Raw genomic sequence first — 15,221 nt, 5'->3', positions numbered from 1 at the left:
TCTCATGGCACAGAAGTACCATGTGATCCGGATGCAGGGAGTATTCAAAATTATTACTTATGGTGTGGTGCAGTGCAATTTGAGCACATGCATAACAAATGGGCTCAAATTGCACTGCATAGCATGTGAATGGCACAAAAAATAAATAAAAAATTACTAACCTTTGAGGTCATTACTGTTTTGAACAACCACTTCCAATGTCTGCAATATAAATACATAGGATTTCAGTTTAAAGAACATGGCAATATAGTGGAATAAAAGACGCTATCATAGATATACATTTTTTTTTATTTTATTACACAAAAGAACAAATATTGGTAAACATTAATTAACTTATCTATTGACATCAGAAATAGGTTTAAAGCTGTCATTCTACTGAGAGTTCTTTATAATTGCATGCTTTAAGTTACTAAACACTATGGGGTGGGTTGGAGCCCCAATTATAAAATAAATAGCAGGAAATCCTGTAGGACAGATAAGTGGGAGGTTACATATTTAATTTGGGGATCCATTGTCCTCCATGATATCTGTTCAATTTACACAAGCCTATAAATGAGTTAAAGGGTTAGTTCACCTAAAAATATTCTATCTATTCCATGAACACCATTTATGCCTGGAAGTGGGAAGTTTAATATAAGTTTAAAGCAAAATGAAAACTTTGTTTTTGTTTTTTTACGAAAAGAACAAACATGGTATACTTACGTGTTCTGTGCAATGGTTTTGCACAGAGCAGCCTTGTGCGAATAGAAAAAAAAGAACAAACATCTCCTTGGTCGCTAAAATCAATAATATAGCATGAATGAGAAATATTCAGCTGATCTGTGCAAGAATACCTTTGGTGATGCTAAAGAAAATCATGGATACAAACTACCCTTAAAAAATCTATGGCAAGCCTAAATCTACTCATAACTGCAGAGGGTGATGCGCTGACCCATCAGCAATCTTCCACTATGTTAATAATGTCAAAGTCACCGATTGTGGGACCTCTGCTGACATGGAGACCAGATTCAATATCCCATGTGGTTACAGTAGAGGCCATGTGACCAAACCGATAACGGCCTGTAACCAAAAGTGACAAAATCCTTCAGTTACTTCCATCCTTCCCACTGCATCCAATGCGTCAATTTGGATCCGTTTTCGGGCTCCCTGGTGGGAAGGGAGAGACTGGGAAAGGCCGTGGCGGGAGGTGGAGGGACCCCCTTCCCCCACCTATAAAAGTGATTGAGATTCTGCATAGCTGCTTGATCACTTACTTTAACCACTTAAGGATCGACAGGTTTTACCCCCTTCATTACCAGGCCATTTTTTGCGATACGGCACTGCGTTATTTTGGCCGACAATTGCGCATAAATACCCAAATAAAATTGATGTCCTTTTTTCCCCCACAAATAGAGCTTTCTTTTGGCGATATTTGATCTCCTCTGTGGGTTTTATTTTCTACCGCTGTAAACAAAAAATCCACTAACAATTTTGAAAAACAAACAATATTTTTTACTTTCTACTATAATACATATCCCCCAAAAATGTGTTCATCAGTTTAGGCCAATGAATGCTGCTACATATTTTTGGTAAAAAACGTATATTGATTGGTTTGCGCAAAAGTTATAGCGTCTACAAAATAGGGGATAGATTAATGGCATTTTTTTTTACTAGCAATGGCATTGATCAGCGATTTTTAGCCAGACTGCGGCATTGCGACGGACAGATCGGACACTTGACACTTTTTTGGGACCAGTGACATTATTACAGTGATCAGAGCTAAAAATATCCATTGATCACTGTATAAATGACACTGGCAGGGAAGGGGTTAATACTAGGGGGGCAATCAAGGGGTTAAGTGTGTCCTAGGGAGGTGTTTCTAACTGTGGGGGGAGCGGACTGACAGGGAGTACAGAGAGATCTCTGTTCCTGATCACTAGGACAATCACACTGTACTCCCCTGTCAGAACGGGGATCCGATTTGTTTACATTGGCAGATCCCATTCTGCCCCCTGTGGAGCGATCGCGGGTGGCTGGCGGACATCGGCTCCCCCGCTGTGCAGCACACACGGCCACAGTATCTTGTGCATGAATTGACGTACAGGTACGTCATTTAACGCAATAGGGCCGCAGTATATATGCGGTGGGCAGTCCTTAAGTGGTTAAAGCGTAACACCACTATTGTTGATGAGAAAACATTACCCTTTGGGAGATTTATGTACATTAATAAGGATTTTAACAAACTTTGTTGCAGATTCCTACCTTTTGTTATTCTAAATAAATCCCTGTGTGTTTGTCTGTGTCCATGTGGAAAGTGTATCTAATGGGAGTGGTTTCATGATTATTAAATTAGCTGCAGGGCTCTGAGAAATTGCAGGGTCTGCATCCATTTAGATGTGATTTGCTATTGGGAATGTGTCGCCAAAAATGACATTTTTGTTGCAGGGGATGCCAAAACTCTGACTTGTATCAGCGTAGACTTCTGGGGAAATCAGTGAGCCAATCACACAAGCAGGAAATTATGTTTCTGGGGGGCGATCTGTACACATTCCAAGTAGCCATATTGCATTGCACTTCACAGAAAATTACAGAGCTGCAGATTGAAAAGGAAAGGTATTTTTTAATAACAGTCAATTACAAAATGACTTGAGTTGCAATATATATATATATATATATATATATATATATATATATATATATATATATATATATATATATATATATATATATCAGGGGTTGACAAATTTGCTTGGAATCTAGGAGCCAGCTTAAAAAGTTAGGAGCCAGGTACGTGACGGCGATCCGGACCTGTCCCTGGCCTGACATGGAGACGAGTGAGGGGAAGATAGCAGCGCCCCCCCCCCCCCCCCCCCCGTCTCCAAGTCATTGCCCATAGCTCTTAGAGGGACATTTTATTTTTTTCGAATGACAATTTTTTTTTCAATTGCATTTTAGTGTAAATATGAGATCCGAGGTCTCTCTGACCCCAGATCTCATATTTAAGAGGACCTGTCATGCTTTTTCTATTACAAGGGATTTTTACATTCCTTGTAATAAGAATAAAAGTGACACAACATTTTTTTTAAAAGAACAGTGGAAAAAAAAAAAAAGTTAAAATAAGCAGAAATTTTTTTTTTTAAACGCGCCCTCTCCTGCCCGCATATAAAATCGGTGTTCGAACCACATATAGGAGGTAGCACCGTGATCGGTAGAGCGAGAGCAATAATTCTAGCCCCAGACCTCCTCTGTAACTCAAAACGTGCAACCTGTAGAATTTTTTTAAACGTCGCCTATGGAGATTTTAAAGGGTAAAAGTTTGTCGCCATTCCATGAGCGGGTGCAATTTTGAAGCGTGACATGTTGGGTATCAATTTACTCGGCGTAACATTATCTTTCACAATATAAAAAATAATTGGGCTAACTTTACTGTTGTCTTATTTTTTTATTAACTAAATTATTTTTCCCAACAAAAGTGCGCTTGTAAGTCCGCTGCACAAATACGGTGTGACAGACAGTATTGCAACAACCACCATTTTATTCTCTAGGGTGTTAGAATAAAAAATATATATAATGTTTAGGGGGTTCTAAATAAAGGGAAGAGGCAGGTAATATAAAACAGGCAGAGGAAACTTCATTAGCATTGCTGGTTTGTCATACCAACAGCGACCACAAGAGGGCGCCAGATTCCATAAGGAATCATAGGACCGCAGAAGGCCTCAAAGCCGCGGCCTAAATTTTCGGCCGCCGGCGGAACGGCCCGACGCGATCACGCTGGGGGGGTCCACAGAGACAGGATACCCCCAGCTGTGCTGCCCCAGGCGCGAGGTCGCTATTTCTAGTCGCCAATGCGACCGGGCGCCCGGGTTTTGTCGAGCCCTGATATATATATATATTTGCCATTTTCCCACAAAAGTGGAGTTACCCTTTAAAATTAATCATCAGCTGAAAAGAATGGTATCAGGTTTATGGCGTGAACTGCAGCCATGATCCAGGTGTAACCACCTCGTTATGAGGCCATATATATACGTACGTAGGTAGTGAGGTGGTTAAAGGGCCACTGACCACCAATGATTATGGGATTGTTTGGGGGGTTAGAGTGTAAAGCTTCAGCAGTTGACTTTTAAAGGCTAAGTGCACCCTAACCACCTCAATGGCAACATGTTTCTTCATTTCCCCAAAATTTTGCAAAAATACAATCACCTTGGGGTTTCTACTTTACAAAATTTGGTTATTTTTGGAGTGTTTGTTCTGTCCTGGAATATTTAAAATGTTTTATAACAGAAACAGTTTTTTTCTAAATGTTCTGGTCTTTTCCTTTATATAGTAAGGATAAAAACCATCAGGGTTTACTTCCTCTTTAAGGTAAAAAAATATTTAGGTAAAAGTATCTAAGAACCCCCTTATACTTACCTAAGCCCTCATTTGATCCAGCGCTGTATCCGCCTGTAGCGGTTCTCTCCTTTCTCCCTGCTCCCATTGGCTCCCGCTGCTGTCAGTCAAATTCTGAGGCGAGGGCCAGTGCGGAGCCGCACTGTGTGTGTATGAACGCAGGCGGCGCAGATCAGAACCAATCACTCAAGTATGGCACTGGCGGTAAACCCCAGAGGAGGAGGATTGGGGCTGCTCTGTGCACTTCAGATACATATATGTGTTATTTTAACCGCTTGCTGACCAGCCACCATCATTATACTGGAGCAGGTCCACACGATCCTGCAAACTGTTGTAGCTATACGTCGGCTCGCGGGATCAGGATAGCAGGCTCGCACACTGCGAGGATGCCGATGCTCGTGGCCAATGGTCGCGATGACCACCAGCTATGACCGATCACAGGCACGAGAGGCAGAACAGGGACGTGCGTGTGCGTATAAACACGTAAATCCCTGTTCTGTGAGGAATAACAGATTGTGTGTTCCTAATAGCTAGTAACCACAAGCTGTCATTTCCTCAAGGTCAGTCCCCTCCCCCTACATTTAGAAGCACAGAGAGGTAACACAGTTAACCCCTTGATCGCCCCCTAGTGTTAACCCCTTACCTGCCAGTGACATTTTTACAGTATTCCGTGCAATTTTTATAGCACTGATTGCTGTATAAATGCCAATGGCCCCAAAAATGTATCAAAAGTGTTCGATGTGTCCGCCATTATGTCACAGTCCTGATAAAAAAAAATTTGCAGATCACCACCATTACTAGCAAAGAAATAAATAATAAAAATGCTATAAATATATCCCCTATTTTGTAGACGCTATAACTTTTGTGCAAACCAATCAATATATGCTTATTGTGATTTTTTTACTAAGAATATGTAGAAGAATACATATCGGTCTAAACTGAGAAAAAAATTTGCTTTTTAAGAAAAAAAAAAAAAAAAAAAAAAAATGGGAATATTCATTATAGCAAAAAGTACAAAATAATGTGTTTTTTTCAAAATTGTTGCTCGTTTTTTTGTTTATAGCGCAAAAAATAAAAACCACAGAGGTGATCAAATACCACCAAAAGAAAGCTCTATTTTTAGGAAAATTTTGTTTGGGTGCAGCGTCGCACAACCGCGCAACTGTCAGAGCAACGCAGTGTCGAATCTCAAAATGGCCTGGTCATTCAGCAGCCAAATCTTCCCGGGGCTGAAGCGGTTAAAAATATACATACATTTTACAATCACTGTAAATGCCACCAAAAAGGTCAAGCTATCATAGCACTGAAAAATAGCCTGGCAATGAAGGGGTATCAAAGGCTGGTACTCTAGCGGTTAAACACAAGAAGAAACCGGATGCCAAAAACACCAGATGTGGTAACGGCACACTTACAGAAAAATGTCTGCAGTGTTATTTATCAATTTAATCTCATATTTTATTTTTTGCTGTTTTATATTTGCACATCTTTTCTTTGCTTGCAATGTCCCAGCATGTTGAGTATATTTTCTGGCCAAATAAGTGCACGTTCGGCATGCTTTGTTCATAAGCTACTAAAGATTATGGACTTGCAAAGAGGAAAAATGCAGCCTTTAGCTTTGATCAATCTATGACAGTCTTGACAGTGTAATTGTACAGGTGGAATGTATTATAACCAGAATAACCTGTATCCATGTGTTTTATCTGTAGGAAAATAAAGTGGGCCTAAGAAAAAATAAAAAGCTGTCCATGTCTCCCTCTACGGGAGTGCGGGAACCGCCAAGAAGTTTCTAAAAGATCCAAAAATCCTTCTACCATTCAGAGGAATGAAGAGAAAGTGTGCCCTCTTGTGGTCAAACAAGCAACTACTGCCCACTCTGAAAAATCTATACAATTATATTTTCCCAGGGGGACAAAGGTCACCCTGGAAGTATTGCTGTGTATACGAGTACATTTTTGAACAACTGCATAAATGAGAAATACAATTGTTTTTTTATAGGGCACAAGCTTGTGAATGCATTGCATTGCCATCTTGAATTCTGTATTTCTGCTGTGAGGTCCTATGTTTTCCTATTAAAGTTAATCGAATGGGGTCCTTAAAAAAACAACCAAATAAACTCTAAAAATGCATAGCAATGAATATGAAAGTATATCTAAAGCCAAAACATTATCATTAGATTTGAATAAGGTAGGGAATAGTTAGAACCAGTGTTCAATTTTTATTTATTTTTTTCTGCTTATGTACTGGGGAGATTTCCTATCACTTCCTGCCCTGGAACCACAATAGAAAGTAACTGAAAATCTTTTTCTTGAGAACTGTCAGCAGAACAGGCATCCCATTACATGATCCCTCTTCTGGTCATTATCTGGTGATAAAGGTAACATTTCAGATTTCCCATCACTTTCTGTGCCGGTAAATACCGTATTTATCGGCGTATAACACGCACTCCAAGTTAAGGAGGGAATTTTAAGGAAAAAAAAAGGATTTTTTTAAAAACAGCTTGCTTGTAAAATCCTTTTCTTGGAGTACATCATAGGACACAGAGTCTCAAGTAATTACTTGGTGGGTTATAGGCCTACCTTTAGGTGTTGACACTGGTATAATCAATACAGGAAGTTGACTCCCTATATAACCCCTCAGTTTTTGTAGCCAAGCAATATAAGTAATATACTCTCACCCCATAAAACAGAGGGACGGGAGCTCTGTGTTCCCTTTGATGTACTCCAAGAAAAGGATTTTACAGGTAAGCTGTTTTAAAAATCCTATTTTCTTTATTGTACATCATAGGACACAGAGTTTCAAGTAATTACTTGGTGGGATGTCCCATAGCAATGCTACTTGAGGGGAGGGAGACACAACCTGTAGGGTAACCCCCAGACCTGAGGACTTATACTGCTGCCTGCATCACACTGCGTCCAAAGGCGATATCCTCATTCCATCTTACATGCACTTGATAAAATTTAGCAAAATGTATGTACTGAAGGCCAAGTCGCAGCCTTGCAGATTTGAGACCTGGAGGCCTGGTGACGCACTGCCCAAGAAGGCCCAACCGCTCCGGTAGAGTGCGCCTTACCTTAAAAAGGGGGAATCTTTCCCTTTAAATCATAAGTTTGAATTATAACTTGCCAAATGCACTTAGCGACAGTGGATTTTGACGCTGCCTGTCCCTTCTTAGGACCCTCTGGCAGAAGAAATAAGACATCAGTCTTACGAATCGGAGCAGTTTTCTTAAATACATTTTCACTGCTCTCACTACATCAAGACAATGTAGAGACCTTTCTTCCCTGGAACAAGGTCTTGGGAAAAAACCCTGGCAGGACAATATCTTCATTCAGATGAAAGCCTGAAACCACTTTTGGCAAAAATCCTGGACGAGGGCATAACACCACTCTGTCCTCATGAATAATCAAATATGACTCCTTACAAGAAAAAGCAGCCAATTCTGAAATCCTCCTTGCTGAGGATATAGCAAATGAAAATATCAGCTTCCTAGTCAGACGGACTAAGGGAACATGCTGCAACGGTTCGAATGGCTGTTTTTGTAACATTGACGAAATTGAAGTCCCAAGGATGAGCGATTTAACTGGCGGATTAATCTGCAGCACTCCTTGCATGAAACCCTGGACTAAAGAATGCATAGCAAGCAGTCTTTGAAATAAAAATTGAGAAGGCTGAGACTTGGTCCTTAATAGTACTCAGGGCCAACTTCATCTCTACGCTTAATTGTAGAAAGGCAAGAATTCTGCCTATGATACATCTCCGAGGGTACCAACCCTTGGACTCACACCAACCTAAGCTTTCCAGGCTCTATAATATATAGCTCTAGAAGCTGGCTTCCTAGCATTAATCAAAGTGGAGATAACTGACCTGGAAAGCCCACGTTTATTCAGAATGTGGGTCTCCATAGCCAAGCCGTTAAATTTAGCGTTCGTAAAGTAGGATGGAATATCGGCCCCTGAGATAGCAGGTCTGGCCTTAGTGGGAAAAGCCCTGAACCCTCCACTGCCATCCTTACGATCTCTGCGTACCATAACCTTCTGGGCCATGCTGGTGCTACCAGTATTACCAATTTTCTTTCCAGCTTGATCCTGCAAAGAACTTGAGGTAGCAACTGAATCGGGGAAAAGTGCATAGATCAATAAAAACTGATCCCACGGGGTCGCCAACGCATCTGTCCCGCATGCGAGTGGGTCCCCTGTCCTGGATTCAAAGTTGCCTTGCTTAGTGTGGAATCTGGACGCTAGAAGGTCTATGTCCGGAGTCCCCCATCTTTGGCAAACAGCCTGAAACACCTTGGGGTGAAGAGACCATCCTCCTGGGAATAACTGCCAGCGACTTAAATGAAAACTGCCAATAGGCATGGGACATTCTCTTCTGTCCAGGTTAGAATCTGGTTCACCTCTCTCTGAGCTGAGAGACTCTTGGTGACCCCTTGTGATTGATATATGCCACAGCCGTGGCATTGTCGGACTGGATCCTGGCAAGACAACTCCTTAACCTGGAGGTCCAGGTTTCTAGAGCCAGATACACTTTCAAATGGAATTGAGCATAGGGAACTGCTTCGAATTAAGCTACCCATCTTCCCTAACAACCTCATGCAAAGGCGAATTGAAGGATTTCTCTTTGACCTGATCATCCTCACCAGCTCCTGTATGGAGCTGATCCTTGCGGGAGGCAAGAACACCCCTTTTCTGGGCTGTGTCTATGGTCAGGCCCAGATACTCCAGCCTTCTTAGTGGCTTTAAGGAGGATTTCTTTAGGTTGAGAATCCAACCCAAACCTTCCAGTTAACTGCTTGTGATGGCTACACCTTGCTTCAAGCAAGCCACTGACTAGTCTAGTAACAATAGATAGTCTAAGTAAGCCAAGACAGTTATGCTCTATGCCCTTAACCTGACTAGAGGTGGGGCTAATACCTTAGTGAATACCCAAGGTGCTGTAGCAAGCCCGAAGGGCAAGGCTATTAACTTACATAGTTACATAGTTAGTCAGGTTGAAAAAAGACACAAGTCCATCCAGTTCAACCTTAAAAACAAATAAATAAAATAAAAATAAAAATCGTACAATCCAGATACCCAATTTTATGCCCACAATTGATCCAGAGGAAGGCGAAAAAAAAAACCCAGCAGAGCATGCTCCAATTTGCTACAGCAGCGGAAAAAAATTCCTTCCTGATCCCCCAAGAGGCGATCGGATTTTCCCTGGATCAACTTTACCTATGTTAGTACCTAGTTATATTATGTACCATCAGGAAAGTATCCAGGCCTTTCTTAAAGCAATCTACTGAACTGGCCAGAACCACCTCTGGCGGGAGTCTATTCCACATTTTCACAGCTCTAACTGTGAAGAAACCTTTCCGTACTTGAAGATGAAATCTCTTTTCCTCTAGACGTAAAGAGTGCCCCCGTGTCCTCTGGGTTGACCGTACAGAGAACAACTCAACACCAAGTTCACTATATGGACCCCTAATGTATTTGAACATGTTGATCATATCCCCCCTTAATCTCCTCTTCTCAAGAGTGAATACATTTAGTTCCTCTAATCTCTCCTCATAGCTGAGTTCTTCCATGCCTCTTATCAGTTTGGTTGCCCTTCTCTGCACTTTTTCCAGTTCCTCGATATCCTTTTTGAGAACTGGTGCCCAAAACTGAACGGCATATTCCAGGTGAGGTCTTACTAATGATTTGAACAGGGGCAAAATTATATCTCTCTCTCTGGAGTCCATACCTCTCTTAATACAAGAAAGAGACAACTGAAAATGCTTCTGTTCTACTTTGAACCACAGAAATCTCTGGTGAGGAGGAAATATATGGACAAGCAGCTATGCATCTCTGATGTCGATGGACGCCAGAAGTTTTTCTCCTTGCAGGATGGAAACGACTGACTTGATTGACTCCATGCAAAAGGAGCGGATTTTCAGGAACCTATTTAGATTACGTAGATCTAGACTTGGTCTGATATCCCCATTTGGCTTTGGCACCATAATTAGGTTTGAGTAAAACCTCCAACCTTGCTCTTGTTTGGGAATCTGTCTGATCACCCCTTGAGCCAATAATCGGTCTAATGCTTGCAACAGGGATTGGCTTTTCCCTGGATAGTTGGGAACGTTTGATCTCAGAAAACGAGATGGTGGAAACTCTCAAAGCTCTACCTTGTATCCTAGAGACACTGTGGAGAGAGTCCATTTGTCCTGAATCTCCCTTTGCCAGACTGCTGAGTACATCAGAAGTCTTCCCCCCCACCTTGATGAGGGGAGATGCCTCTTCATAAGGAGGTCTTGTATTCTGCTTTGCAGACTTGTAGCCCCGGGTCTTCCTTTATGTCTGGTCTGATGGCAGAGGCCGAACAGTTTAAATGAAAGAAGCTTATATTTTCTTTTGACTGGCAAAAGAGTACCATTTCTGCTGGAAATTGTTTGAATGTATTTATCCAAACTATCGTCAAATAATCGTTCTCCCTTAAAGGGGAAACTAGTTAGAAGGTTCTTACAAGGCGTCTCAGCCTTTGCATATGTACAAGTAAAAACGCAAGGCGTGATGCCTGGTGAATAGAATCCTTCATAGAGTCTACAGCAAAGCATAATGCTATAGGTAGTTCGGCCAGCTACTGTGCTTGTTGTGCAGGGAGCTCATCTGAGAGCATCTGTGAACTGGTCCTTTAAGGACTGATAGATGCCTATAGCTGCAATTGCAGGCTGAGCACCAGTACCTGCTAAGAAAAAAAAGGATTTTAACAGACCTTCCAACTTCTTATCTGTTGGATCTTTAACCATAAGCGCATTGTCCACTGGGTAAAAAAAAAAAAAATTTTTTTTTTCACATTGGAAATCGCAGCGTCAACTGCTGGAACTTTCCATCTTTTAGTGAATCTTTCTTCCATAGGATAGAGCTTTGCGAATCTCTTTGGAAGGGAAAAAATGCTTATCCGGATGATCCCATTCGGTATAAATAAGCTTTGTTAGTAATGCATGGACGGGAAATGCATGCAAAGGCTTCAAAGAACCCAAGGAAGAGACCGACCAATCAGCTAACTCTATTAGGGGTAGCATGCAAGTAGAGCGAACCATCTTTGCAAGCCTCTGTACTTCAGATTGTGAAGTAGGGATCCTTGGGAACTTAAAGTATTGTTTCCTCCGCAGAGAAATAAATCGCATGTCTTTCCTCCCCATCATCTGAGCACTGGATGGAGGATGCGATTAAAGCAGCTAATCTTCCTTCTAAGCCTTGCAAGGCAGAGGAAAATGCATCTTCAGTCACCTCTACAGGGGCTGAAGTGTGTGAAGCAATTGCACCACTGCTAGCTTCCAATGACTCACCCTGGCTTGCCATGTCTGATCTCTCTGAAGAGGAAGACAGTATGGAGTATACTCGGAGTATAATCGGAGAGAAAGGGATGACTGGGTACCACCCCAGGTGTACCAGCGACCATACGAGCAATACTCCGTCCCTACATACAATCAGTATGCACCTCTTAGAGATTATAGGGATGATGAAAGAGAGGATAACTACTATCAGACCTACTACCCTGATCCATATGAAAATAGGGCTTTTTTAGGGAGAGGTCCAGATCACCACCCCCCAAGGGCAAGAGATGTTCAAGTGGAGAGAGATGTAAGTCCAAAAAGAAGGGAGGCAGAAGAGCGGGAGTGCGAGAACAAGCGAAAAAGAGAATAAAAGGCGAAGGGGTATTCAATCTGAGTGGTATACCCCTAACATCAGAAGAAACGGCCGTATTAGATAGAGGTCTGAAATTTGCGCCTAAAAAGAACTTGGACAAGTTTCAGACATATGTGAATATTCAAAAATATATTAGAGGGCTCAATATCAAGAAATATTTGTGCAATAATCCGATTAAGATCCATGCCCCCCCTCCCAATGAGGTTATACATAGCACCTTAAGAAACAAGTCGGTTTTTAATCCTCAAATTAATAACAACAAATTTGTTGATGTTTTTAAAAAAATTGTTGTTGAGGACTTAAAGGCCCTAGAGGTTAAGAAACAAAAAGAACCAAATTTTATGAAATGCGGAATGAAACGGTTAAGCGAGCGGAAAGACACAGTAATACGCCCGGCCGATAAAGGAGGAGGAATTGTAATACTGTCGAAAATACAATACAATGAAAATATGGCAAATTTACTGAATGATCCTAAAACCTATACTCCATTAGCAAAAAATCCTGTTTTTAAAGGAAGGAAAGAGCTTGAAAAAGTTGTGCATCTAGGTTTAAAAAGATCGATTCTGAATAAAAAAGAGGCTCAGTTCCTTATACCCGAATCTGTAAGGACACCAATCATCTATTATTTGCCTAAAATCCATAAGGATAAAACTAACCCCCCTCCGAGGCCCATAGTAAATGGCATAGACTCGCTTACCACAAGAATAGGTTCTTACATAGATAATTTCTTACAACCAGTAGTTAAAAGGACGAAAGCATACCTCCAGGATACAAAGCACATTCTGCAGATTTTGGAAACTGTCTCGAATGATGGTCCATTTATCTTGACCACAGCAGATGTAACTTCCCTTTATACGATAATCCCCCACTATGAGGCCTGCGAAGCTGTAAAATGGGGTCTGAGAACCCACTCTCAACTTGCCTGTTCCCAAAGGAAGTTTATAGTCAAGTGTCTCGATTTTTGCCTAAAGAATAATTATTTCTGGTTCAACCGTAAGTTTTATCATCAGGCGACTGGCGTCGCAATGGGAGCAAAATTTGCTCCCAGCGTCGCCAGTTTATTTATGGCAAAATGGGAGGAAAATACAGTTTTCTCTAACATACCACCCGAGTTGGTAATGTATAGACGATATATCGACGACATAATAATTCTGTGGAAAGGAAACAGCGCTAGCCTAAATGATTTCAAACAGAAATTGAACTCTAATGATCTAAATATAAAACTAACATGGAACACAGATGAAAAAGAAATAACTTTCTTGGATCTGACAATTCTACAGGAAGAAGGTAAATTGCAGACCAAAATGCATTTCAAAAGCGTAGACAAAAACAGCTACCTCCCAGTAACAAGTTGCCACCATCATAATTGGCTCTTCAACATTCCGAAAGGCCAATTTATGAGACTGAGGAGAAATTGTAGCAAAAAGGAAGTTTTTTTGGATCAGGCTAATTCCATGGGACAGAGATTCTGTGAAAAAGGCTATGATAAGGACATAATTCTGGAAAAAATAGCAGAAGTCGAAAATATCGATCGTCGAAATCTTCTTAAAGAGAAAGAAAAAACCACAGAACTGGACAAAAATAAGAGATGTAAAGAAGGGACATTAATACTTGACTATAATAGCCAATACAAAAGCATTGAAAATATAATAAAAAAACATTGGCACATTCTATTGAATGATAGGGACCTGCATGAGGTTTTACCACCTAAGCCGCACTTTACCTATAGGCGTGCCCCAACCTTGAGAGATATGCTGGTAAAAAATATACCAGATCCCCCTGTGACGAACTATACGTTCTTCACAGGTAAGGGGTTTTATCCCTGTAAGAGGTGCTACGCATGCACAAGAGCAAGTAAACCTGAAAAAGTTGTTGAATTCTCGTCCACAAGTACTGGTAATTCATATAAAGTCAAAGACTTCATATGCTGTAATACAGAAGGTGCGGTTTACGTTTTAGAATGTAGTTGCGGCCTACAATATGTTGGCCGCACAAAGAGACTTTTAAGGATTAGACTCAAGGAGCACATACAGAATATTCTAAAGGGGTATGATAAACATAGTGTTTCTAAGCACTTTGCCACTCATCACAAAAAAGACCCCAGGGATTTGAAATTTTGGGGCATTGTCCCGTATGCTAAACATTGGAGGGGTGGACATAAAGTGAGGACCCTAAGCCAAATAGAATCGAAGTGGATATTCACGCTTGACACTTTCAGCCCCAGAGGATTAAATATTGAGTTCGACTTAAACTGTTTTATCAGTAATTTTTAACATTTTTTATCTTCTCTTTTACATATCTTTTGCCTCAATTACACACTATGATATATAAATTAATAATTTAATAATTTTTTTAATTCTTGGTCTTAAAATTTGGAATTGTATTTTAGAGGATTTATGGAAAATGATTGAATTTTTATACGCTAATTGCACTGTAAATACATACGTCACTTCCGAAATTCCCCTATACGTTTAATTTTAGGCCTCTGAATTGAACTTGTAAAACCCCCCCCCCCCCCCCCCTTTTTTCTATGTGATTGGTCTCATCTCTCTTTTTATTGAATTTTTTAATTTAATAATTTTTAATTAAATTGCTACTTTTTATCTAATACTTTGTCTACACAGACACTAGTATAAGACATTTTACTCTTATTAATATTTAGTTATATATACGAACATTCTGAACCATTCCCTAATTTTAAAAGGAATAATTAAAAGGTAATAGGTTTTATATTCCGGGATGTTTGATTGTGTTTTTAATCAGTAAAATAATTATAATTTTTTAATAGCTGTCTTTGCGATGATCCTAATTCAGCCACTGTCACTAGAATAAAGACCATTATATTTGATGGCAATTTAGGACTTCGATAAAATGGCCGACGGTGTGATCGTATGTCCGACAGAGTGACATAAATACGTTATACGATGCGAATCGTTACCCTAGACATATAGTCTTACGGTGGATTCGTATTATAAAATAATATTTCTCTTAAATTTTTATTCGGTCGTTGTGCTGTCTCTTTTTTTTTTTTTTCCCTAGATTGTCCGTACCCACTCGCTACTATTTTTTTAATTTTTAACGAATTTATTGTTAAGTACGGAGGGAGTTGAGATAAAGAACGGTACATATCTCCGGCATTCGAATTACCTGTCCTACGAATGCATGCCTGAGTTATGCTAA

General features: G+C 40.5%; 1 long non-coding RNA gene across 2 annotated transcripts in view; it reads right to left on the bottom strand.

Annotated features, from left to right (window-relative positions):
• The window catches only part of LOC143983978 (uncharacterized), a 44,013-nt gene that overhangs the window by 11,052 nt on the left and 17,740 nt on the right, over positions 1-15,221 (bottom strand). For both annotated transcript variants that reach the window (XR_013274698.1, XR_013274699.1), the window contains exon 4: positions 162-201. This is a non-coding gene — a long non-coding RNA (uncharacterized LOC143983978). The remainder of the gene's footprint in view (positions 1-161; positions 202-15,221) is intronic.

This window comes from Lithobates pipiens, unplaced genomic scaffold (assembly GCF_037356315.1).
Source record: "Lithobates pipiens isolate NorthernLeopardFrog02 unplaced genomic scaffold, aLitPip1_a1.2 Scaffold_16, whole genome shotgun sequence".
Taxonomy (NCBI): Eukaryota; Metazoa; Chordata; class Amphibia; order Anura; family Ranidae; genus Lithobates; species Lithobates pipiens.
This window is presented reverse-complemented; position numbering and strand designations above follow the sequence as displayed.